The sequence below is a fragment of the Hippopotamus amphibius genome, chromosome 13 (assembly GCF_030028045.1).
Source record: "Hippopotamus amphibius kiboko isolate mHipAmp2 chromosome 13, mHipAmp2.hap2, whole genome shotgun sequence".
NCBI lineage: Eukaryota > Metazoa > Chordata > Mammalia > Artiodactyla > Hippopotamidae > Hippopotamus > Hippopotamus amphibius.
Genome location: NC_080198.1, coordinates 43,220,116 through 43,245,287, shown reverse-complemented (window position 1 = coordinate 43,245,287; position 25,172 = coordinate 43,220,116). Strand labels below are relative to the sequence as shown.

At 44.6% G+C, this 25,172-nt stretch overlaps 1 protein-coding gene across 3 annotated transcripts in view; it reads right to left on the bottom strand.

Moving 5' to 3' along the window:
- The window catches only part of MYRIP (myosin VIIA and Rab interacting protein), a 221,589-nt gene that overhangs the window by 79,315 nt on the left and 117,102 nt on the right, over positions 1 to 25,172 (bottom strand). The gene's annotated exons all lie outside the window — the stretch shown is intronic.

Genomic DNA, 25,172 nt, shown 5'->3' with positions numbered 1-25,172 from the left:
AATAGAAAGCCCCATGGATCAAGGAATCAGCAGACAATGTAAAATCATTTTATCATTTCCCTAAAACAACCTACTTATCACATTGTCAATACTAATCACTTCAAGGCACTTGTCTGCATAAGCAGATTGCTAATTTTTTTTCTATGACATGAATAAACTTGTAAGCATGGTGCATTCTCATCAGAAGACAGACTGGAATCACATAACTCATCACAAGAGCAGCCCTGAAATTACAACCCCATGAAAGCTTTGCCCAGGAATGCCAGACTGATTTTGGCTCATTAGACAAAACAGCATGATTGTGAGAAGGAAGGAACTGCCTACGTAAGAACTGCTCAGATCCTGGCTGCTGGTGATGAAGGCAAGGCCGCCTCGGCCCTCAGCCGACACGGCAGGCGCTGTGCAGACTAAGCTCACGCTGGGGGAGACTCCAGCAGAGACTGCGGATCCTGTTCCTTCCTGTGTGGTCCTTGGACCAGCAGGGTGGGCACCTTGATGAAAACGGCAATCCCAGCCCTCCACTCGCACCCTGAGACTGGCTGAATCAAATCGCACGTTAGCAAGATTCCCAAGTGGTTACTAGGCACATCAAAGCTTGATAAGCACTCGCCTAGAAAAATTAGCTGGGTGTTTTCTGAGTCCACATGGTTTTTGTTTTGTTCCTAATTTTGACCACACAATCCACTTAGGTAGGACAAGAGAGAGAACAGCTGACTTGCCTCCCTCCTTCCTGCTTTCCAAGAAAAAAGAACTGAACTGGATAATAAAAAGTTTGGAAGAGGAACAGAATAATTAAAGTGGTACTCCCCAAATCAGGTGCCTTCATTACAAAAAAAGAAAATGCCAAAAATACTGAATTTGAGCCAAGTTCAAATCATTCTATACAGCAAGGCTCCCCAATCTACAACAAACTAAACTGACAATTATGAAGTAACATTACTTTGTTGGTGAAAATTAGGAAGCACAGCAATTACAATCCATGACCAACTCAAGATGACCTTGATGACGTGTGGATGATGAAGCATCCCTCCTAAACACTGTAAGCACATCCATGATCTGGGAGCTTTGCTTCACAGAACACAGAATGAGAAGATTCAGCACCAACAACACACTGAATGATAATAAAAGAGAAAAAGCTCCAGGTCTTTCAAACAGAGGGACTTCAACATAGGCAATTGGTTATACAGATGACGAAACCACTGAGGCTCCAAAGAGAGTATGAGTGAGGCATCCCAGAGGCTAGCAATGGGGAAGCTGCCGCCACCCCAGGGACAGAGGGACAAGAGAGGGATTACCAGGAGGAGCATCCTGGAGCCAGGAGCTGGGGCCTCAGAGGAGATGCAGCTGCTGCAGAGACGCTGCTTGAGCCAGAAAGACTAATGCTGTGTTTTCTCTTTTCCTCCTGCCCTCCCAGGTCCCTCCAGGGCCTGTCATTGGCCAAGCTCAGAAGGGAGCCTGGGCAATGCAGTCTTCAGGGCTCAGCCCCCCAGAAACAGAGTAGAGAAAGGAAAGGCCAGGATGTGGCATCTGGCATCACACAGCAAATGACTGTTCTAATGTTAGCTTATAAAAACCAGATTCTGGCAAACCTTAATAACTCAACAGATTACTAGGAAGTAGCCTTAGTTTTAAGTAGAAATCTTAAGTCTGTAGAATTGTACCCCATTTGCCTACAAGAAGAGAAAAAAGGAACTGTGTTTAGGAGTTGGTTTGCAGCCTATAAAAGGCATCTCTGTGCCTCCAGAACATGCTTTAGGAATTGCTGGCGTGGGGCAGATGGGCTGGGGATCAGATTGAATTTTAGCACTTATCACCTGTGTAACCAAGGTCACATTAACTAACCTCTGTGGGGGCCATCTGCCTCATTTGCAAAATGGAGATACTAAAATTGATCTGACAGAGACTTACAAAGCATCACTGACCTAATATGCTTATGCATCTACCATGGAACTTGAACACAGTAAGCATGAGGAGAATGGTAGTTATTTAATCTCAGAAGAAACTAAATATTCATTAAATTTAAGTCTTATTATAAGGACTTTTTCTCTAAAGAAGTAAAAATCAGGGACTTCCTAGGTGGCTCAGTGGTTAAGAATCTGCCTGCCAACGCAGGGGACACGGGTTCGATCCCTGCTCCAGGAAGATCCCACATGCCACAGAGCAACTAAGCCCGTGTGCCACAACTATTGAGCCTGTGCTCTAGAGCCCACAAGCCACAACTATTGAGCCCATGTGCCGCAACTACTGAAGCCCGCACGCCTAGAGCCCGTGCTCCATAAAAAGAGAAGCCACCAAAATGCAGAGTAGCCCCCGCTTGCCGCAACTAGAGAAAGCCCGTGTGCAGCAATGAAGACCCAATTAATTAATTAATTAATTATTTTTAAAAAAGTAAAAATCAAAGAGCCACCTTCCCCCTACACAGACCACAGTATAGGACCAGTAGGAAGAACTTGGCTTATCCACTAGAACCAGTAACTGGCATCAGTGTGGGCCTCAGCTGCTTGCTACATGTCTCCTGAGAGCAGCTGTCCAGGGACAGGCTTCCCTGTGTGACCGTGTGCACCGTTTCTCCTGCCAGCAGAGCCTGGGGAGCGCAGAACTTTCCAGCTGGGTCTGTGGCCCTGCTGATGGCAGCTCTCCCAAGTGAGTGCTCTCACTGAGGAAAGGCCTGGGGACAGCCTTGCTACCAGAATCACTCAGTCCTACTCTGCTGAGACTCAACTCTTAGGAATTATGATGTCTAAGTAACTCCTTGGATACAGTGTCCCTAAAATAAACTCAAGGCATGATTACCCAACTTTACTAAAAAACCAAAAAACCCCATCAAACAAACTTTCTTTCTTCCCCACATCTGATCCTAGGCAACTCATTTAAACTATCAGAGGTTTTTTTTTTCCTTCTCCCCAGCTGCAAAAGGAGATAATATTTCATCAGATTTTTCTAAAGATTAAATGATATATAACACATGGGAGGCACTCAGCACAGTGTCCTGCCTGGTGTAAATCTTTAGAATATGCTATTTATTATCATCAACGTTATTATTTTATCCTAAGCCCTCTGAATTCTTTTTTGGCAGGAAGTGGGTATAATCAAGAGATAAAGAGTGAAAATAGACTTGTCGGGAAACGCATTCAATTCTTACATTTCATCTTAACGAAAAGGTTATATCTTAGGGTGAAGATGGTTCTTAACCTTTAGCATTTAGTTTTTAAACTTAAAACCCAGCTTGCTGCACCAACCTCAGAGTTTCTGACTTGTTTGGTCTGGGCACGGCCCGAATATGGGCGTTTCTGACAGATATGCAGGTGATGTGATGCCGTTACTCCAGGGACCACACTTTTGAGAATCACTGAGTTTGAGGATAGATTTGGCACATTGTAGAACATAATATCTTCCTGTGTTCTGTAGCCAAGAACACAGGAAGATATTACTGATTCAGAACTGTGGGGAAAACAACAGAATGACAGGCAGGTGTTTGGAAAATAAGACTCCTTCAGCCCTGACAGCACGAAGGCCCTTGAGCACGCAGTCAGAGCAATCAGTCTTGAAAAGTCAAGAGAGACTGGGCGACTGGTGGAAAAAAACAGCCCTCACACTGGGACCCCTGAGCGTGTCACTGGGAATTTGCAGACAGACATGGCCAGGAGGCTGGAAGTGTCATGTTCAGTTGATACGTGACAATTGCCATTAATGTGAAGTATCCTGCTAAGGGCGGGAAGCTGGAGTTGACAAATAGCAGCAAGGAAAGCCTGGGAGAGAAGTGAGGACGTGTGTCTGTGTGTGACACCCCCAAGGCTGCTTCTGGGCGCTCTGCACAACTCCTCCAATCTGCGCAGTGGCTAAAGGGAGATGGATGAAGAAACAGGCTGAAGGAGAGAGCAAAGGAGTAGATTTTGAAAATATTATTAGTTTTTTCAGGTTTAATATTTTTTTTACTGCAGTATAGTTGATTTACAATGTTGTGTTAATTTCTGCTGCACAGCAAAGTGATTCAGATATATATATATATATTTTACTATTCCATTATGGTTTATCATAGGATATTCAATATACTTCCATGTGCTATACAGTAGGACCTTGTTATTTATCCCTTCTATATATAAAAGCTTACACCGAGAGGAGAAAAGATGGCGGCGAAGTAGAGAGACGTGGAGTGCATCCCTCTCCACAGATGCATTGGGAACGCACGGAAGGACGCAGTAATTCCCACAGAGAACCAGCTGAACACCAGCAGACGGCCTCGGACACCAGAAAGGGCTGCGGGGAGCCCGACATAGCCGGTAGGGAGGCATCTACGACGGCTCAAAGAGGGTGAAGCGGCGGAGCTGTGGCAGACGGGAGGGAGTGAGAAACATATGGAGGGTCCGCAGCGCAGCTCAGCGTTCCTGGACTGAGACATCGATCCGCGGCTGAACGGAGGGTCCAGGAGCGGGAGCGTGGGAACCGGAGAGCTGGTTCAGGGTGAGAAACATTGTTGCCGGTAGGGTGACGGACCGAGAGGACAGGAGAGAGGAGGTCCGCGGAGAGGAGTGCCCGTCCCTGAGAGCTGCCCGGCCATGATGGCGGCTGGAGGCTGCAGGCTCACGGGCGGGGGGGGAGGAGCCGCGCGCATAGCCTCTCCCTCTCTTTCGGTGCCTCTGCAACAGGCAGCGGAGAGACGCCCTGCAGGCCACCTAAGGCGCTCAGGGATAACAAGCACCCTCAGGCGCTCGGGCGGGGCTAGATTAAAACCCCTTGCAACGCCAGCAGCAGGGAGGCTGCCGAGAGAAAAAAGAAAAAAAAAAACCAGCATCAAAAAGAAAAAACCCCGAGAGAGGCCCAACTCTAAGACTTTCTGTGTACGCCTGAGCCACCAGCGCCCTCTGCAACAGGCACCTCCAAGCCTGACTGAAACAACAGTGCGCCACTGCTCACTCACTCCCAGGAGAAGGAGCCACTATTGTACCCTCTCCCTCCCCACACACCGAGGCTTACAGACAAACAATAAAGGAACCTCTGCTGGTCACAGAATAACGCAAAAAAAAACCCAAGGCAAGGAGAAGGACACTTACAGCTGAGACGCTAAGGAAACAGAAATAGTAGTATCAATACCTATTGAACTGGTCCATTCTGGGATCAGTTCTGGATTTTTTTTTTTTCTTTCTCTCTCTCTTTTTTTTTTTTTTTTTTTTGATTTATTAAATACGATCTTAGCCCTAAGGGATCTACAAGTTTTATAACATAATTTTTTAAGGATATTTTTTATTCTTTTTTTTTTTTTTTTTTGCCTTTTTATATACTTCTATATCTAGCTAAGTTTTTGGTAGTACGGACAAAATATCTCTCATACTTTCCTTTCATCCCTATCTTTTATACACTTCTATTCCTTTCTTTTTCTTTGCATATTTCCAACCACATTACGCTCTTCTGTTCCCCTTTCTTCCAGCCTTTTTAAGTTTATTTTATCTTAACATACTTATAAGCAACACTATCGGTCTGCTCAGACTCCTTGCTCTATTCTCCAGATGATGCACTGCCTTGGTATTAATATTAGGCTTTTGTCTTTATCTTAGTTCTTAGTACAGTTGTCTAATTACATTCTGAGAATCTCCATTCTCTCTGGTGGTACTCCAGCTCATTTCTATATTTGATCCTAGCTTACAAAATCTCCCTGGATTGATGTTTGTAAGTGTAGGGTGTTATTTGTTGTTTGTTTGCTTTTGCTTTTGTCTCTGATTTGTTCTGTTTCAGTTGTCAATTTCTGCTGGGTTCCTCTTTGAATATCTGATAGCACATTGGGGTTCTGTCAGGTCTTTCTAGAGCCTTATGTCCTAACGGATTCAATAATTGTGTGTCTTATACATGTATGTGTTTCCTAGACTGAATATTCGTTTAATCCAATACTTGGACATTAGTCTGAGGCTTGGACAGTCTTCTATAAACACCTCTATCACCAGGACAAGCAACCCCAAAAGCTTGGACAACCATGAGGAAACAAAGAAACCCCATGCAGGCAAAGGAGCAGGAAAAAAACCCACAAGACCAAATAAATGAGGAGGACATAGGAAAAATGCCTGAAAAAGAATTTAGAGTAATGATAGTAAAAATGATACAAAATCTCGATAACAAAATAGAGAAAGTACAAGAAACAGTTCATAAGAACTCAGAAAAACAAACAGCAATGGATAACAAAATAACTGAAATTAAAAATACTCTAGATGCTATAACCAGCAGAATGACTGAGGCAGAAGAACGAATAAGTGAGTTGGAAGATAGAATGGGAGAAATAAACGCCACAGAGCAGGAAAAAGAAAAAAAAATGAAAAGACTAGAAGACAGCCTCAGAGACCTCAGTGATAACCTTAAACGTACCAACATTCGAATTATAGGCATCCCAGAAGAAGAAGAAAACAAGAAAGGGTCTGAGAAAATATTGGAAGAGGTTCTAGTGGAAAACTTCCCCAACATGGGAAAGGAAATAATTCACCAAGTCCAAGAAGCACAGAGAGTCCCATACAGAATAAACCCAAGGAGAAATACACCAAGACACATATTAATCAAACTAACGACAATTAAACACAAAGAAAAAATATTAAAAGCAGCAAGAGAAAAGCAACAAACAACATATAAGGGAAAACCCATCAGGATAACAGCTGACCTTTCTACAGAAACTCTGCAGGCCAGAAGGGAATGGCAGGATATACTGAAAGTCCTGAAAGAGAGAAACCTACAGCCAAGAATACTCTACCCAGCAAGAATCTCATTCAGATTTGAGGGAGAAATCAAAAGCTTCCCAGACAAGCAAAAGTTAAGAGAATTCAGCACCACCAAACCAGCCTTACAACAAGTGCTAAAGGAACTTCTCTAAGTAGGAAACACAAGAAAAGGAAAACACCTACAAATACAAACCCAAAACAATTAAGAAAATGGTAATTGGAACACACATGTCAATAATCACTTTAAATGTAAATGGATTAAATGCTCCAACCAAAAGACACAGACTGGCTGAATGGATACAAACACAAGACCCTTCTATATGCTGCCTACAAGAAACCCACTTCAGACCAAGGGATACATATAGACTGAAAGTCAAGGGATGGAAAAAGATATTCCATGCAAATGGAAGTCAAAAGAAAGCTGGAGTAGCAATACTCATATCAGACAAATTAGACTTTAAAGTAAAGACTATTAAAAGAGACAAGGAAGGACACTACATAATGATCAAGGGATCCATCCAAGAAGAACATATCACAATGGTAAATATCTATGCCCCCAATATAGGAGCACCTCAATACATAAGGCAAATGCTAACAGCTATAAAAGGGGACATCGACAGTAACACAATTATAGTGGGAGACTTGAACACCCCACTTACATCAATGGACAGATCATCCAAACAGAAAATAAATAAAGACACACAAGCTTTAAATGACACATTAGACCATCTCGACTTCATTGATATTTATAGGACATTCCATCCAAAAACGACAGACTACACTTTCTTCTCAAGTGCACACGGAACATTTTCCAGGATAGATCACATCTTGGGTCACACATCAAACCTCAGCAAATTCAAGAAAAGTGAAATCATATCAAGCATCTTCTCAGACCACAACGCCATGAGACTAGATATCAATTACAGGAAAAAAACTGCAAAAAATACAAACACATGGAGGCTAAACAGTTCACTCTTAAACAACCAGGGAATCACTACAGAAATCAAAGAGGAAATCAAAAAATATCTAGAAACAAATGACAACAAAAACACAACAACCCAAAACCTATGGGACGCAGCAAAAGCAGTTCTAAGAGGGAAGTTTATAGCAATACAGTCCTACCTTAAGAAACAAGAAAATGATCGAATAAACAACCTAACCTTACACCTCAAACAACTAGAGAAAGAAGAACAAAGAAACCCCAAAGTGAGCAGAAGGAAAGAAATCATAAAGATCAGAGCAGAAATAAATGAAAAAGAAAGGAAAGAAACCATAAGAAAAATAAATGAAACTAAAAGCTGGTTCTTTGAGAAGATTAACAAAATTGATAAACCATTAGCCAGACTCATCAAGAAAAACAGGGAGAAGATGCAAATCAACAGAATTAGAAATGAAAAAGGAGAAGTCACAACGGACACCTCAGAAATACAAAACATCATGAGACACTACTACAAGCAACTATATGCCAATCAATTGGATAACCTGGAAGAAATGGATACATTCTTAGAAAAATACAATCTTCCAAGACTGAACCAGGAAGAAATAGAAACCATGAACAGACCAATCACAAGTACGGAAATTGAGGCAGTGATTAAAAATCTCCCAACAAACAAAAGCCCAGGACCAGATGGATTCACGGGCGAATTCTATCAAACATTTCGAGAAGAGTTAACACCTATCCTTCTCAAACTCTTCCAAAATATTGCAGAAGGCGGAGCACTCCCAAACTCATTCTACGAGGCTACCATCACCCTGATACCAAAACCAGGCAAAGATGTCACAAAAAAAGAAAACTACAGACCAATATCACTGATGAATATAGATGCAAAAATCCTCAACAAAATACTAGCTAACAGACTGCAACAGCACATTAAAAAAATCATACACCATGATCAAGTGGGGTTTATCCCTGGGATGCAAGGATTCTTCAATATACACAAATCAATCAATGTGATACATCATATCAACAAATTGAAGGATAAAAACCATATGATCATTTCAATAGATGCAGAAAAAGCTTTTGACAAAGTTCAACATCCATTTATGATAAAAGCTCTCCAGAAAATGGGCATAGAAGGAAATTACCTCAACATCATAAAAGCCATATATGACAAACCAAAAGCCAACATTGTTCTCAATGGAGAAAAACTGGAAGAATTCCCTCTAAGAACAGGAACAAGACAAGGGTGTCCACTCTCACCACTGTTATTCAACATAGTTTTGGAAGTGTTAGCCACAGCAATCAGAGAAGAAAAAGAAATCAAAGGAATCCAAATTGGAAAAGAAGAAGTAAAATTGTCACTCTTTGCAGATGACATGATATTATATATAGAAAACCCTAAAGACTCTACCAGAAAACTGCTAGCACTCATTGATGAGTTTAGTAAAGTAGCAGGATACAAAATTAATGCACAGAAATCTCTTGCATTCCTATACACTAACAATGGAAGAGCAGAAAGAGAAATTAAGGAAACTCTCCCATTCACCATTGCAACCAAAAGAATAAAATACCTAGGAATAAACCTGCCTAAGGAGGCAAAAGATCTGTATGCAGAAAACTTTAAGACATTGATGAAAGAAATCAAAGACGACACAAACAGATGGAGGGACATACCATGTTCCTGGACTGGAAGAATCAACATCGTGAAAATGACTGTACTACCCAAAGCAATTTACAGATTCAATGCAATCCCTATCAAATTACCAATGGCATTTTTCACAGAACTAGAGCAAGAAATCTTACGATTTGTATGGAAACGCAAAAGACCCCGAATAGCCAAAGCAATCTTGAGAAGGAAAAATGGAGTTGGTGGAATCAGGCTTCCTGACTTCAGACTATACTACAAGGCCATAGTGATCAAGACAGTATGGTACTGGCACAAAAATAGAAAGGATGATCAATGGAATAGAATAGAGAACTCAGAAGTAAGCTCAAACACATATGGGCACCTTATCTTTGACAAAGGAGGCACGAGTATACAATGGAAAAAAGACAGCCTCTTCAATAAGTGGTGCTGGGAAAATTGGACAGCAACATGTAAAAGAATGAAATTCGAACACTTCCTAACACCATACACAAAAATAAACTCCAAATGGATTAAAGACCTACATGTAAGGCCAGACACTATCAAACTCCTAGAGGAAAACATAGGCAGAACACTCTTTGACATACATCAAAGCAACATCCTTTTTGACCCACCTCCTAGAATCATGGAAATAAAATCAAGAATAAACGAATGGGACCTCATGAAACTTAAAAGCTTTTGCACAGCAAAAGAAACCATAAACAAGACTAAAAGGCAACCCTCAGAATGGGAAAAAATAATTGCCTATGGAACAACGGACAAAGGATTAACCTCCAAAATATACAAGCAGCTCATGCAGCTTCATACCAAAAAAGCAAATAACCCAATCCACAAATGGGCAGAAGACCTAAATAGACATTTCTCCAAAGAAGACATCCAGATGGCCAACAAACACATGAAAAGATGCTCAACATCACTCATCATCAGAGAAATGCAAGTGAAAGCCACAATGAGGTATCACCTCACACCAATCAGAATGGCCATCATCACAAAGTCTGGAAACCACAAATGTTGGAGAGGGTGTGGAGAAAAGGGAACTCTCCTGCACTGTTGGTGGGACTGTAAGTTGGTACAGCCACTATGGAAAACAATTTGGAGGTTCCTTAAAAAACTACAAATAGAACTACCATATGATCCAGTAATCCCACTCCTGGGCATATACCCAAAGAAAACCATAATCCCAAAAGAAACTTGTACCATAATGTTTATTGCAGCACTATTTACAATAGCCAGGACATGGAAGCAACCTAAATGCCCATCAACAAATGAATGGATACAGAAGATGTGGCATATATATACAATGGAATATTACTCAGCTATAAAAAGGGATGAGATGGAGCTCTATGTAATGAGGTGGATAGAACTACAATCTCTCATACATAGTGAAGTAAGTCAGAAAGAGAAGGACAAATATTGTATGCTAACTCACATATACGGAATCTAAAAATGGTACTGATGAACTCAGTGACAAGAACAAGGAAGCAGATACAGAGAATGGACTGGAGAACTCGAGGTATGGGAGGGGGCGGGGGGTGAAGGGGAAGCTGAGAAGAAGCGAGAGAGTAGCACAGACATATATATACTACCAACTGTAAAATAGTCAGTGGGAAGTTGTTGTATAACAAAGGGAGTCCAACTCGAGGATGGAAGATGCCTTAGAGGACTGGGGCAGGGAGGGTGGGGGGGACTCGAGGTGGGGGCGTCAAGGAAGGGAGGGAATACGGGGATATGTGTATAAAAACAGTTGATTGAACCTGGTGTAAAAAAAAAAAAAAAAAGACATATCTGCAACAAAAATAGGAAAAAAAAAAAGAAAAAAAAAGCTTACACCTGCTAACCTCAACCTCCCACTCCATCCCTCCCCCAACCCCCTTCCCCTTGGCAGCCACCAGTCTCTTCTCTATGTCCACGAGTCTGTTTCTATTTTATAGATAGGTTCATTTGTGTCATATTTTAGGTTCCACATATCAGTGATATCATATGGTATTTGTCTTCCTCTGACTTACTTCACTCAGTATGATAATCTCTAGTTGCATCCATGTTACTGAAAATGGCATTCTTTCATTCTTTCATATGGCTGAGTAGTATTGCATTGTATATACGGACCACAGCTTCTTTATCTATTCATCTGTCATTGGACATTTAAGTTTCTTCCATGTCTTGGCTTCTGTGAACAGTGCTGCTATGCACGCAGGGGTGCATGTATCTTTTTGAATTACAGTTTTGTCTGGATATATGCCCAGGAGTGGGGTTGCTGGATCATATGGTAATTCTATTTTTAGTTTTTTGAGGAACCTTCATACTGTTTTCCTCAGTGGCTGCACCAACTTACATTCTCACCAACAGTGTAACAGGGTTCCCTTTTCTCCACACCCTCTCCAGCATTTGTTATTTGTTGACTTTTTAATAATGGCCATTCTGACCAATGTGAAGTGATACCTTGAAAACATTATTGATGAGTGTGCTTCCGTTAAGGCCAGGAAAGTAAAATTATAAGAAGTTGTGTTTTTGATTTAAATAAAATATTTAAACTTAAAATGACATTGTGAGTTTAACAGACATGCTTTTTAATTTTTCACTATTTTTTCAGATATTTTAATATGCTAAAAAATTATCATTAAAATACATAAGAATATTATATAGGGGAATAAATATTTCCTATTGTCTCAGTCTCCTATCAGAGGCTTTTATTAGAACCTATCTTTAGTTAAAATTTTTATATTTTGATAGTAAATATTTTATAATTATAAATGGAATATAACCTTTAAAAATTGTGAATCACTATACTACATGGTACACCTAAAACTTTTTTTTCCCTTTTAAAAAAATTATTTATTTATTTATTTATTTATTTATTTATTTATTTATTTATTTTTTGGGATCTTCCTGGAGCGGGGATCAAACCCGTGACCTCTGCATTGGCAGGCGGATTCTTAACCACTGCACCACCTAGGAAGCCCTATTTATTTATTTATTTATGGCTGTGTAGGGTCTTTTTTTTTTTTAAGCTCTTTATTGGAGTATAATTGCTTTACCCTGTTGTGCCAGTTTCTGCTGTACAACAAAGTGAATCAGCTGTATTTATACATATATCCCCATATCCCCTCCCTCCCTCGACTCCTTCCCACCCCCCATCCCACCCCCATCCCACCCCTCTAAGTCATCACCCATCATCAAGTTGATCTCCCTGTGTTATGCAGCAGCTTCCCACTAGCTCTCTATTTTACACTGGGTAGTGTATATATGTCAACGCTACTCTCTCACTTGGTCCCAGCTTCCCCTTCACCCCTCACCCTGTGTCCTCAAGTCCATTCTCTATATCTGCATCTTAATTCCTGCACTGTCACTGGGTTCATCAGTACCATTTTTTTAGATTCCATATATATGAGTTAGCGTACGGTATTTGTTTTTCTCTTTCTGGCTTCCTTTGCTCTGTATTAGTTGAGGCACGTGGGATCTTCACTGAAGCATGCGGATCTTTCATTGCAGCGCATGGGCTGCTCTCTAGTTGTGGCGTGCGGGTTTTCTTTCCTCGGGCTGTGGCACGCAGGCTCCAGGGCACGTGGGCTCTGTAGTTTGTGACACGCAGGCTTAGTTGCTCCACAGCATGTGGGATCTTAGTTCCCTGATTGAACCTGTGTCCCCTGCACTGGAAGGCGGATTCTTTACCACTGGACCACCAGAGAAGTCCTGGTACAGCTGTAACTTATATAACATTATATATCAACTATACTTCAATGAAAAATTTTATATTTTGTTCTTTATGAATTTCTGCATTAATTTTGATTTCTAAACATGCTACATTAAAATATTTATCTTGATTATTCAGTTTCGGTCAAGCCCTTAAATTTTGCACTGGAGGTGAGTGCCTTGTTTACCTGACCCTAACTTGGCCCTGACGGGCAGCCCCATGTTGGCACTTTGACCCTAGGGTTTCGTGCCAGAGGAGGCCTGGGGCGGGGGACACAGCTGTGACCCTGGAAGGGGGGAAAGTGCCCAGTGAAGCAGGTGGTCCCAGGAGGAGAGGGTAGTGCCTGGAGAGTACAGTGGCAGTACCTAGGGAAGTATGGTGATGCATGCAGCACCCAGGATACACTAAGAATGAGGAACAGTGGGGAAAAAAGTGGAAAAAAAAATCCATGGATGTCATGGGTTAGTTTTTTTTTTTAAGCTCTCTATTGGAGTATAATTGCTTTACACTATTGTGCCAGTTTCTGCTGTACAACAAAGTGAATCAGCTGTATTTATCCATATATCCCCATATCCCCGGGTTAGTTGTTAAAACTTGTGCCTTCAGACACTCCCAGGAATCCATGAGGGTGGGGTATGGAGAGGAGCTTTGGAGGCTGGGATCCTGCGTTAGTAGTTAGAGATAAAAACCAGTGAAGCAGCATCACCCAAGGAAGGTCTAAATAAGAAATTTCTGAGATGGTCTGGAGGTGGACGTGTCAGGGCATGCTCTGTCCCTTCCAGGACTTTCCAGCTGTCATTCATAGGACTTGGCACAGCAGCCTCCGCTTTACGGTCACTCTGGCCTTGGCAGGATCTGCCCAACTGTCCCTACCTGTCCTTCAAGAAGCCCTCACCAGACTTGATGCCACCGGCCCTGACCTGGCCCTGAACCCTTCCATCTCTCAGGCTGTCTCCATGGCCCTGGGCTCCATGCTTACGCTTGATGCCTTCCTCTCTGTCTGGTTCAGCGAGTCTGACTGATACACTCAACCAGGCAATCGTCAAGCCTGGGGGACGGGGGACGAAATGGTTTCTTTTAGTGTCAGCTGTTTGGAGGAAGGAATAAATGTCATTTGAATACAGCTTTTCTTTTGCCTTCTTATTTGTAAAGCTGATTGGGACTCACTTCTTTCGCTTGTCAGAATCAACTCGAAGTGAGAGAATTTAACTGCATTTGTTTGAAGAGCTGCTGTCCTGCTGTCCCTGCCATTTGCTCTCTAAACCAAGCTGGTCCAGAAGGGAAATCCTGCATCCCCCCGTGCTAACTTGTGTGATCCAGGGACTGAGACAGCAAAGAACAGGCAGTCAGCACATATGGGTTCTTCTCCCAGTCACATCACTCCGTGCACAGTCTTGAACACATATTTATCTTTCTGCATCTCACCTCCCGCATCCTCAGAATACAAACGATCACAGCTTTCTACAACCAAACTTCCAGGGACACACAGTTGCATTGGATACTGCCTTACCTCCCATGTCCTGACACACTGAGGTGTGCCAGCTTTGCTCTGATAACATCTTCACATTTGTATTTTTTAAAAGTGTGTAATTTCCTTTTTAGCTTATTCACCTGTTTGATTAATGGTAACGTCATGTTATATAATGAGGTGTCTTCCCGTTAAGTTCCAAGCTGGTTGTTGGAACAAGATGATCTGATTACTGTTTATATTAACCAATTGTGAACTTAGCTGTAATAAACACACATGTACTACTGCGAAGATTAAAAGGCAAGGACTTTGCTACATGAAGTGAGTGGTTAAAGATAGTGTAAAAACGTCACGGTTTGTTCATAGCAGATTGGAGTTGCTGGGGCTGTCGTGTAATTAGTAACATCTGCCGGTTCCTGAATGCCTCCTACCTGCCTGCCATGGAGCCGGGTCTTTTTAGTCCTCAAAACTAAATTATGAGACAAGCATTCTTTTGTGAAAACAAGCTACATAGCTCGTCAATGGTGAAGCCAATATCCTCTTTCTTTTTCTGCCTGTTAATTTTAAATAAAAAAAATTAGTAGATGTGTCATGGAGTTTAAAATGTACGTCTCCTGCTCACCCATGTTCACCCATCCATCCAGTTCCCTTCCCCAGAGGCAAACAATGCTGTCAGTGTCTTGTGCACCTATGCACACACATGACAATACTCCCCAAAGGGTTCCCCTTTGCTGTTTTTCTGTACAAATGGTAGTACTTCTCTGCACTGGCTGTTTCACAGAACACATCCTAGAGATCATCCCATATCATAAATATAGAGCCTCCTTATTCCTGTTGAGGGGTATACCATAATTATTTAACCTGTGCCCTATTGGTTGTCATTTAAATTGTTTCCTAATTTGCTGTTACATCAATGTGGCAGGGAATGGCCTTTACACACACACACACACACACACACACACACACTCACGAAGGGAGCAGAACATCTGTTAGGAAAGAATCGGGGAATCTTCTCTTTAAAGGATCTAGGCAGGATTTTGAAAGATGTGCTGTCCCTTTATTGTGAGCGGTAGGCAGAATATTCTGCAAATCATCACACTAGCTCTGTCTGTGTGTGAGTACGAGTGCCAGCTTCAGAATATTCCTGAGGACGCAGGCACTCTGCTTATAGCGTGCTGCTGTTGAAAAAGCACTTCCTTAGAAAAGGACCCACAGATAAACCGAGGGTGCTGAGGAAAGGAAGAAATTGGTCCCTTTTTGCTGACTGCCAAGTAACTGCAGCCTCTGTGGATGCGTCCCTTTCTTCCAGACAAACGTGCGTGTGCAAAATTCTGTTGCACTTTCCTGGAATGGATTGCATCAGAAGTGGGTTCTCTTCACACATGCAGGGCATAAACGCAAACTTTTTGAAATGGCACCTGCCTCACCCACTTTTTCTATGCAAAAATCAATGGCCACTTCTTACAAAAATGGGAACACACGTATATTCTGCAAATCCAAGATAAGTTAATGTATTTCTGTTCAAATGTAAATCTCAGAAAAAAAAAAAAAAAAGGCTGATGTTGTCTTTTGACTTGAAAAGTAAGTTGAAATCCTGGAGTCGTCTCTGACAGGGCCAGATGCAAGCCATCTGACCTGCCAAGCTTTTAAGACTGGTCATTTTGCGGGTGAAAGTGTTAGGAACTCTGACTTCAAGGGAGCGCAGTAAGGAGCTCAGATCAGAGTCTGCGGGGCTGCTTGGAGAGATGAGCGCAGCTGAGGAACAGTGGAAGTCTCTCACATTCTGGCTGAGCTCCTCTAGCCACTCCTGTTCTCGTAAGTCATCGAGCTCATCTCGGGCAAGGTCCGCACCACCCCCGCTGTCCATGCTGTCAACAGATCACGAATCCCCTTTCCAGTGTCCAGTGTGAGCAGGAGGGATCTCCAACTGGGTTCTGCAGCGTTCCCAGGCCTCTGCAGATTTCTCCCTGCAGAGAAACTCTGGGCGCCACGCTGCAGGATGCGTCCTTCAGGGGTGGAAATCGTGTGCATTTGCTACCAGTCTCCACCTCCAGAGTGGGAGCCTGGCCAGAGATCTGTGTGTGTAGGTGGTAGGGGCGGGATTTTATTTTAGCATTATCCACCACGGTGGACTTCAGATATTCTCCATCTGTACAGAGCCCAAAATACCTCTCAAGAGAAGCCCTGAATACATTACCTACATTCCTGTTAGAGGGGGCTTTTAACAGAATTCTCACCAAAATTGAAACCACTGACCAGGATTCAACTAAGCACCCCAAAACCCAGCCTTTAGAAAGTCTGCAGATTTTTGAGTTCTTGCGAGCATCACAGTGCAGAAGGGAAACTACAGAGCCAGCCTGCCTGCTATAAATCCCAACTCCTCCACTTCGTAGCATGTGATGGGAACGTTCCTCGACCTCTCTTTCCTTAGGTTCTGCATCTGTAAAATGGGTGCAGTATACCTGCTTTATGGAGTTATGAGGGTAGCTGAGTGCTTAGAACAGTAATTCAGTACAGAATAAGCTCTCAACAATGTCAGCTATTACACAGAAAAGTCATTTCCCTTTTCTACGAGCTTTTTTTGGTGATTGTTGGTCGTGGGATCTATGTGCAAAGGCAGTGATTGAAGGTCCAGCCTGTGAAGAAGCTAAAAGCTTCCATGGCAACAGACGAGCCTTTTTTTCTGGGTGCTGGTAGGGCCACGGATACCAAGCCACAGTGATGCAGAAAGCGGCGCGTTAGGACGATGGCTGGAGGGCTTTGCTCCGCCCAAACAGCACCCTGGGGGCCTTGCCAAGCAGCACAGATGCTGCCCCTCAGAGCATCCAGATTTTCCTTACAGGTGTCACTTTGCCTGGCAAAGAAAGCTTTTTTCATTTCAAAGATGTTGATGTCTTCTGTCCTATGCTCTCAGCCCTACTGCCCTGAGATGGGGGCCCTGGGAGAATCTGCTGGGCTGAACCCCATTTCCCAGGCTGCCCTTACAGCAGCTCACCAGAGGCCGGTCCGGACACCCCTCTATTCAGTCCTGGGCATGAAATCATGCAGAAATTCTGGCCTGCGATGGCCACCCCTGTGGCCAGAGCTGACGCAGACCCATTAAAAACAAGCTTTAATTTCTTTGCTCACTTAGATGAGGGTTTTGTTGGAGGGGCGTGGAACGTATGGACTCAAAGTCATTTGCAGAGATGTCCCCATTGGTTTATCATGCCGCCTGTGTCATGTGCTCAGCGTGACTTCATCCTCACACAGTCTCCCTTACTCCACAGGGAGGATTCAGGCCTGGGAGATGCACTTTATGTCAGAGGAGAGACATGGAAAGATATTAGCCTAGAGGTCCAGAGAGGTGGGTTCCCTGCCCACCTCTGTCACACAGTGGTTGTGAAACCAGGCTCAGATCACTTTCCTTCTCTGACATTAGTTTTCTTACCTGAGGCACTCCGTGGGAGCGTGAGCCCAAGCTTTAAAGTTGGAACTTACGTTTAGGGCTTGACTGCCTTCGGGGGTGTAACCAGAGATGGAATGACCCAGGATAACCCGTGCAGGCCCACCATTGAAGGGTCAGTGGTCACAGATGTTGTCCAGAGTTGGAGTGTGTGTGTGTGTGTGTGTGTGTGTGTGTGTGTGTGTGTGTTGGGGGACTGGGGAAGAGGGAGCGGGGTGAGGTGTTGTGTTGTACAGCCTCTATGTGTGTGAGAGAACAGGAGGAGAGTGTACATGTGAGAGAAGCAGAGAGACACTGTGGGTATCGCTTCTACGTGTGAGAGAAGGCAGGTGGGGAGAGAAGAGGGCAGGGAGAGGGGAGGAGGGACTGTGGAGAATTGGAGAGCATATCGTGAGTGTGTGAGAGAAAAAGGGAACAGGCAGAGGGAGAGAGCAAGGAAGAGAGGGAGGCAGAGAGGGGATGGGTGGTGCGTGCGTGTGTGTGCGCGTGCACACGTGTGGCAGCCGTGACAGGTGGCTGGACTATGCACACAGCCCCTGCCTACACGGTTCTCAAAAACCTCCCCAAGTTCCCTGGAGAAGCTCTGTCAGGGACTTTGGGGAATTCTCTCCTCTGACTGGCTCTAAAGCAAGGCTGGATTCTCTCGGTCTGAGGACGGAGGATCAGGAGGTCCCCAGGGTCCTGCCCCTCTGGTCAGGGCCTGATTTCTGGCTCTGGGTATCTGAAAGTCTGGCTCTGTGCTGGAGGAGATGATCCCCGCTCGGGACCTGGGGTTCCTCAAAGCAGCACAGCCTGTGGAGGCAGCAGCAGGAAGCTGACTCACCCTCCCTGCTCAGGGAGGGGGGATGCCAGGGTCTGTTTACAGCTCCAGGCCTGAGGAAGTCATCCCAGAAGGGATGTGAGGAAGGAGGAGTCAGGCTCTATCCTTGTGAGGGATGTAACAGCAATGGACCACTCCAGTTTGGAGGAGGTGTGAAGTCAGTTTGGGAAATTGTAAAAAGAGCTTGTAGTGGAAATCTTCCTTTCAGAGTCTGGCACCCATTCATCCTCTTTCTGATAAAAACAGTACCCCCCAATATTTGGGGAACCACCTCCCCCCATTCCCTTTGGTGGAGCTGACCTCGGCTCCAAGAACAGGTCTGGCTTTAATCAGGTGTCGTCCCCTCGTCCCAGCCACAGTGATTAGATCGAGGAGGGACAGGTGAACCCAAATCAGGCCAGTGGGAGCCACGCCTACGACGCTGTTCAACCCTTGCAAGTGGGGCGGTTTCTAAGGGTGTGAGATTGAGAGAATGGAGGGATTAGAGTTCTGGCTGTCATCCTGCTATTGTGAGGAGTTTGAAACTGCAACCCACCAGCAGAAAGCAATGGAAAGGAAAGAAACTGAGTCCTGAAGGTACCGCTTAAACTCTGGATCCAGCAGTACCTGAAGCCTCACTACTCTTGAACATCTTTGATTACATAGCTAATACATTCCCTTTTCTTTAAATCTAGCTGGGTTGGGTTTTCTATCGCTGGTAATCCATGAAAGCCTGGCTGAAACAGCGCTGAATGGGATTCCCAAACCCCTACTGAGAACCCACAATGTACTGGGCAGGTACAGTGACAGGTGCTGGGGGAGGAGGTAACTAAACACAAGGCTCCTGTCCCTAGGGGGCTTCCGGGCACCAGGGAAGGCAGATGTCTGAATGAGGAGCCAACACCCCAGTGACAGATGTTCTTGTGCTACAAAGGAGAGGAGCTGACAGCCTTAATCCAGAGCTGAGATGGGAAGGTCGGCAGGGGACAGAGGAGTCAGGACATGGGGTTGTCACTGGGTAACAGACACCAGCTTTAGAGACAGAAGGACCAAGCCTTACATCCCAACACAACCTCTCGAAGTCTCCATTTTTCACCTGCAAAACGGAGAATCTTATCTCACAGTTTTGTTGTAAGAATTAAACATTTAATCAGCCACTGAAGACATATTTGTTGAGAACCTGTTATGTGCCAAAAACTGTGGACAATATGATGTGCAAAACAGAGGGGGCGCTTATACTCCAGTGGAGTAAGCGTCAAAACCAGCGCCTAGAACCTGAGTGAGCGGAACAGGGAGGGACAGGGGTGGGAGAGGAGTCTCTACAAACAGTCTTTCTTGATGACAGTCTGTGGCCATGGAGGGGAGGTCTGGAAGCAGAGTAAGATTTGAGCATGTGAAGACAGAGGGAGGGAGCAGCATTCCAGGTGGAGAAAGACCCCTATCATGAAGAGACAGAGAGGAAGGAAGACGGGAGGTGGGAGAGCAGGTAGGACCGACCCTGTGGGCCTTTGAGGGATGTTGAGTTTTGTCTTTATCTTAAGAGCCAAAGAAAACATGGATGGATTGCCTCTGGATACTTAGGAGTTTGACGCAAACTGCTGTCACTGGTTTTGTGTTCAACTGCAATACTGTTATGGCCAAGTTGAGAAAAGAAATTAGGAGAGAAGCAAACTGTGATAAGCTCAGGGCATCTCACCTCTGTTGGAGAAATGCTGTGAACAAGGGCGGCGGCAAGCAGTGAAGGTGCAGGGTTATCCCTGTGCTGGGCAGGAGCCGCTGGTGGGGAACCACAGACTTGCTTCCACTGTCCCCTTGGAGGGCCAGAGGGACCAGGCCCGGGCCTCCGTTCCATGGCGGGGGCGTAGTCACTAACTACAAAGCTGTGATGCACCAAGGGGCCTGGACCTCCTGGGACATGAAGCCCATTAGTAGACCAAACTTCCAGGGGGTGGGGAGCATCTGAGACAGAGCTGCCTCTGGGAGCTGGCAGTGGTGGCCTCTCCTCCCAGGTCAGCAGAGTGGGACAGTGGAAAGATGCTGGGTTTCAAAATCAAATAAGCTGGGTTGCCCAATCCAGGCTCAGTGCATTGTCAGCCATGTGACTCTGAGCAGGTCTCGGAGCCCATCTCCTACCCTGTAAATCGAGTCTAATGCTTGCCTTGCAGGCTTTCTGGGGATGTGGGGAGTTAACGCAGACAACATGCCTCCCATTCAGAAAGCGGGCCGTGACTTTCACATCTCTTTTCCAGTCCTTCTTGGGGTTCTGGGTAACTAGCATGAGCCACATGTGACAAGATGGACCCAAGACAAGCCCCAGGCACTGCTGAAAGCATCCCAGTAGAATACCCTGAGTTGCCATAAGGACTTGCGTGTGTAAATAAAATTCCCCTGGGAGAAGGATTTGGGGAGCCATGCCCACCCCTTATCGCACAGGGTGAATGCCTTTCACAGCCTTTCCTGGCAGCTGGCTGTGATCAAGGGGAAAAGGAGAGAGAGAGCCCAGGAGGGGTGCAGAGCACGTAGTGGGTGAGGACATCCCCCAGGCAGGGTCTCTGAACCAAGAGTTAGTGGCAGGGACTTCCCTGGTGGTCCAGTGATTAGGGCTCCGTGCTTTCACTATTGAGAGCTGGTCTTCAATCTCTGATCGGAGAACTAAGATCCTGCAAGGCATGTGGCGTGCCCCCCCCCAAAAAAAACAGAGTTAGTGGCAGTTTCCATTTGCAGCAACATGGATGGGATGGACCTAGAGATTATCATACTAAATGAAATCAGTCAGACAAAGACAAATATCATATATCACTCATATGCGGAACCTAAAATCTGATACAAATGAACTTATTTACAGAACAGAAACAGACTCACAGACAGAGAAAACAAACTTGTGGTTGCCAAAGGGGAAAGGTGGGGAGGGATGAAATAGGAGTTTGGGATTCATAGATATACACACTATATACAAAACAGACAAACAACAAGGACCTAATGTATGGCACAGGTAACCATATTCAGTTTCTTGTAATAACCTATAATGGAAAAGAATCTGGAAAAATATATATATATATAACTGAATCACTTTGCTGTATACCTGAAACTAACACAATATTGTAAATCAATTATAGTTCAATAAAAAGAAATAAATAAATAAACAGCAAAAGAGTTAGTGGCAGTTTCAAAACCCCCCTTTGCAGTCACACAGTGGCAGTGGCCACATCCTCAGAACAGCACAGACTCGCAGGTCGGGGAATGGCAATCCAAACACACAGGGCACAAAAGACACGGCGAGAACACTGCAAGGCTTACAGGGCCTCAGAGAGCCACTTACAGCTTCTGAAATGCATTTTAATGTGTTTCTTTGCAATGCCATCTCTTCCCAGGCAAGTTCAATCCTTGGCACCATTACCAGGGTGAGAGTGGAAAGCGCAGACTTCCCTGGCCAAGGTTAGCATGAAATCTTCCTTCTGGGAGGTTCTGGGAAGAGGAGGAACAATCAAGCCAGAGCCTTTATCTTGTTTACCGTCCCCTCCTCTACTCAACCCCTGATGCAGCTCAGAGTCCTGCAGTCTAATTTGCAGATCAAGCATATTATTAGATGTGAGAATTAGAAGTGACAAGCAAAATGCCCCATGCCGTGATGCTAATACTCATTAAACCATCCTTGTCTATTATTTCAGAGAAAATACAAGCTCACTAAGAATATACTTAGTGATTGTCTGCTAAAAGATGCTCCTAGTGCTTTACGTCAAACATGGGGAGGTCTGCGCCGTCTTTGATTTGTCACGTGGCCATTAAAACCACGGCTGCAGAGAAATACTATGTTCTGTAATTTTAAAAAGTGGCTGACACCAGAAGGAAAGGTTTCACCAGGATGGAGCATCTCTGGATCAGGAAGCCTAAACTCTGGGGTCTCACCCCGAAGGCCAGACCCTCCTCTAACCTGGTGTCTCTGTTGGTGGCTGCCCCCTTCGGTGGCCCCGCTGGGGAGATCCCCTGGAGACCATGCCAGGGGGCCTCACCAAGACCTGGATGAAGGCTCCAGAGCTGCAAAGGGGAGGTGAACACAGAGGGAACCTTTGGCTGGATCAGCTCCTGCTAAGGACACCCGTCTCTGTGGGGCAGGTGCCACGTGCACTAGCTTACTTGGGAGCACACTAGCTTACCTGAAATTCACGCCTGGGAAACCACAACTGAAAGGAAGAAGAGGAATCCTATTCCCTGTTTCCGGAAGGCTTACCTCTGCTCCACCTGAGTGTCTGAGCATTTATGTGGCACCTACTTAAGCCTTCACAGACCCACCACGCTAGAATACAACTCAACACGGCACGTCCTCCACAGACATCAGCCAGGAGGCCTACACCAACGGAGGTGGGACACTGCCACTGAGGAATGAAAGGCACAGCTACCTGTGCCACATAACATGTCACCTTGTGGCCTTTTAATTCTGAGAGACATTTCTGAAATGGCTCCAGGCAGAGAAGTGCATAAGCCAGCAGGTTTGGTAGACGAGTTAAAAATGAATGAAGCTGGTCAGCTGAGTTAGGTTTTCATTTCCTAAACTTGAAACCCTATCCTGTAATACTCATAGGTGACTTGCTCTCGGAGACTAGAAACCAGCCTTCAGCAGTAATGGTGACAGGACAAGTCTGGCTGGTCTACAAGGGGAGCGGGCTCTCTCCACCACTTTCAGCCTCATGCCCCACACCAGGTGGGGACCTGTCACATGCAAAGGCAGATTCCTCTTTTTCCCAACCATCTTGGGGAGCTACCCTGTCCTCTAAGTCCAAGCTCACGCGATGCTGTCTGAACACAATCACCGCCCTTCACGACACAGGCAAATTTCAGCACCGAGCATCAGGCCAGCTCCTCACTGGCTAGCCACTGGGCGCTCTGAGGAATGTGTCACAGGGGTCCCTGATCACTGTCAACCTCTCAGGAGGAGCCCAGAAAGGTCAGGGATTTTGCACAAGGTCTCAAAGCTTACCAAGCAAGAGAATAGCCTGATTAGAAATAAAGCTGAGTATACTGATTTTTCTTGATGAAGTTTTGAATGCAACAAATATTCATGGCATGTTTTTCAGCATCCAGTAACACCACATGAGGTAATTATTAGTAAACCCTTGCGAGAGAGATTGTCCCAAGGTCAAAAATAAAAGGATGGAGAGAAGCACTTTTATATTATTATTAGAGGTGCACACGGTGTCAGAAGTGACTTTCCTTGACCTTGTCCCATTGAAACAGACTCACAGGCTCTCACACATCCACACACATCTTGGCCTGAAGATCCTGCATAGAATTTTAGAGAAGAAAACAGAAACTGATGGAAAGTGCTTTTCAGTGAAGCAAATGCTATTCTGCATAAATGTTGCCAAGGCCTTTTGTAATACAATAAGCCCAGAAACATCCAGCAAAGAGAAGCAGTTTCCTCAGAACTAATGTATAAAAGCTTTATGATGATGATTACATCCCTGAGACTATCATAAAAATTCTAAGTCTCATGCCCCCTTTTAGCTCTGTTTGTTTGTTTTTGGCTCTTTTTAGGGTTGATTTTTTTTTTTTTTTTTTTTTGAGCCACAGACAAGTCTAATGACCACTTCTAGCATTCTGGCATACTGCAACTATATCTAGGACCAATATTTTCCTGCTATGTGAATACACCTCAGTCTCAGGCCCAGGAGCATCTCTGAGTCTTAAGAACCTGCATGGAAAGCTACTAAGATTAAAGATGGCTTTTGAGGGCTCCCAGTGAAAAAGGACAATGTTGTTACAACTTCTGCAAACAGCAATTTTTTCAGCTACAAAATTGGAATATTGGCTCCACATGTCTCATGGGTGGCTGAGAGGTTAAAACAATATAATACAAGTAAAAACTGCTTCTTAAATTTAGTAAGGTCTGGCTGCATCCTTCTTAATGACCTAGACTTGAGCTTGGGTTCAGGCAGTAAGATGCTCTTAGACACAGGATGCTGTCAGGTCCCCTGTCTTACCCTTCAGGGCCTCTGCACTGCCTCCGGGTGCTCTCCCAGCATTTATACCAACTCTGTACGGTTATGGTTGGGACTTCCCTGTCTTCCGTAGTAGATTCTGAGCTCCTATAGGGCAGGGGCCTCTTCCTGTTGTTCTTGGAGACCCCCTTCTCCGCTCCAGTCAGTGCTATGTTCCAGCTGTGAGGAGCTGACTGTGGGCACCTCTCCCCAGCTCAGCATCCAGTGATAACATGTTGGTAGCTTGAAAACATATATGGTGGGAATATCTACACTATGGAAATTGCCAAATGCTACAAATCAAGCTCTTCTTTATCCCTGGAGAGCCAGCTGTCAAAAATTTACCAGGATACCACGGCACAGGCCAGCTTTCTCACCTCATCCTTTTAACCCGACACATTCACGCTGGACAAATGCTCTCTGCAACAGAACCAAAATCTAGTGTGTCATGACACCCTCCCTTCTCGAAGCAGATGTTTCAGTCTGTACCCTCAGTTCTGTGAGCCACTTGCCT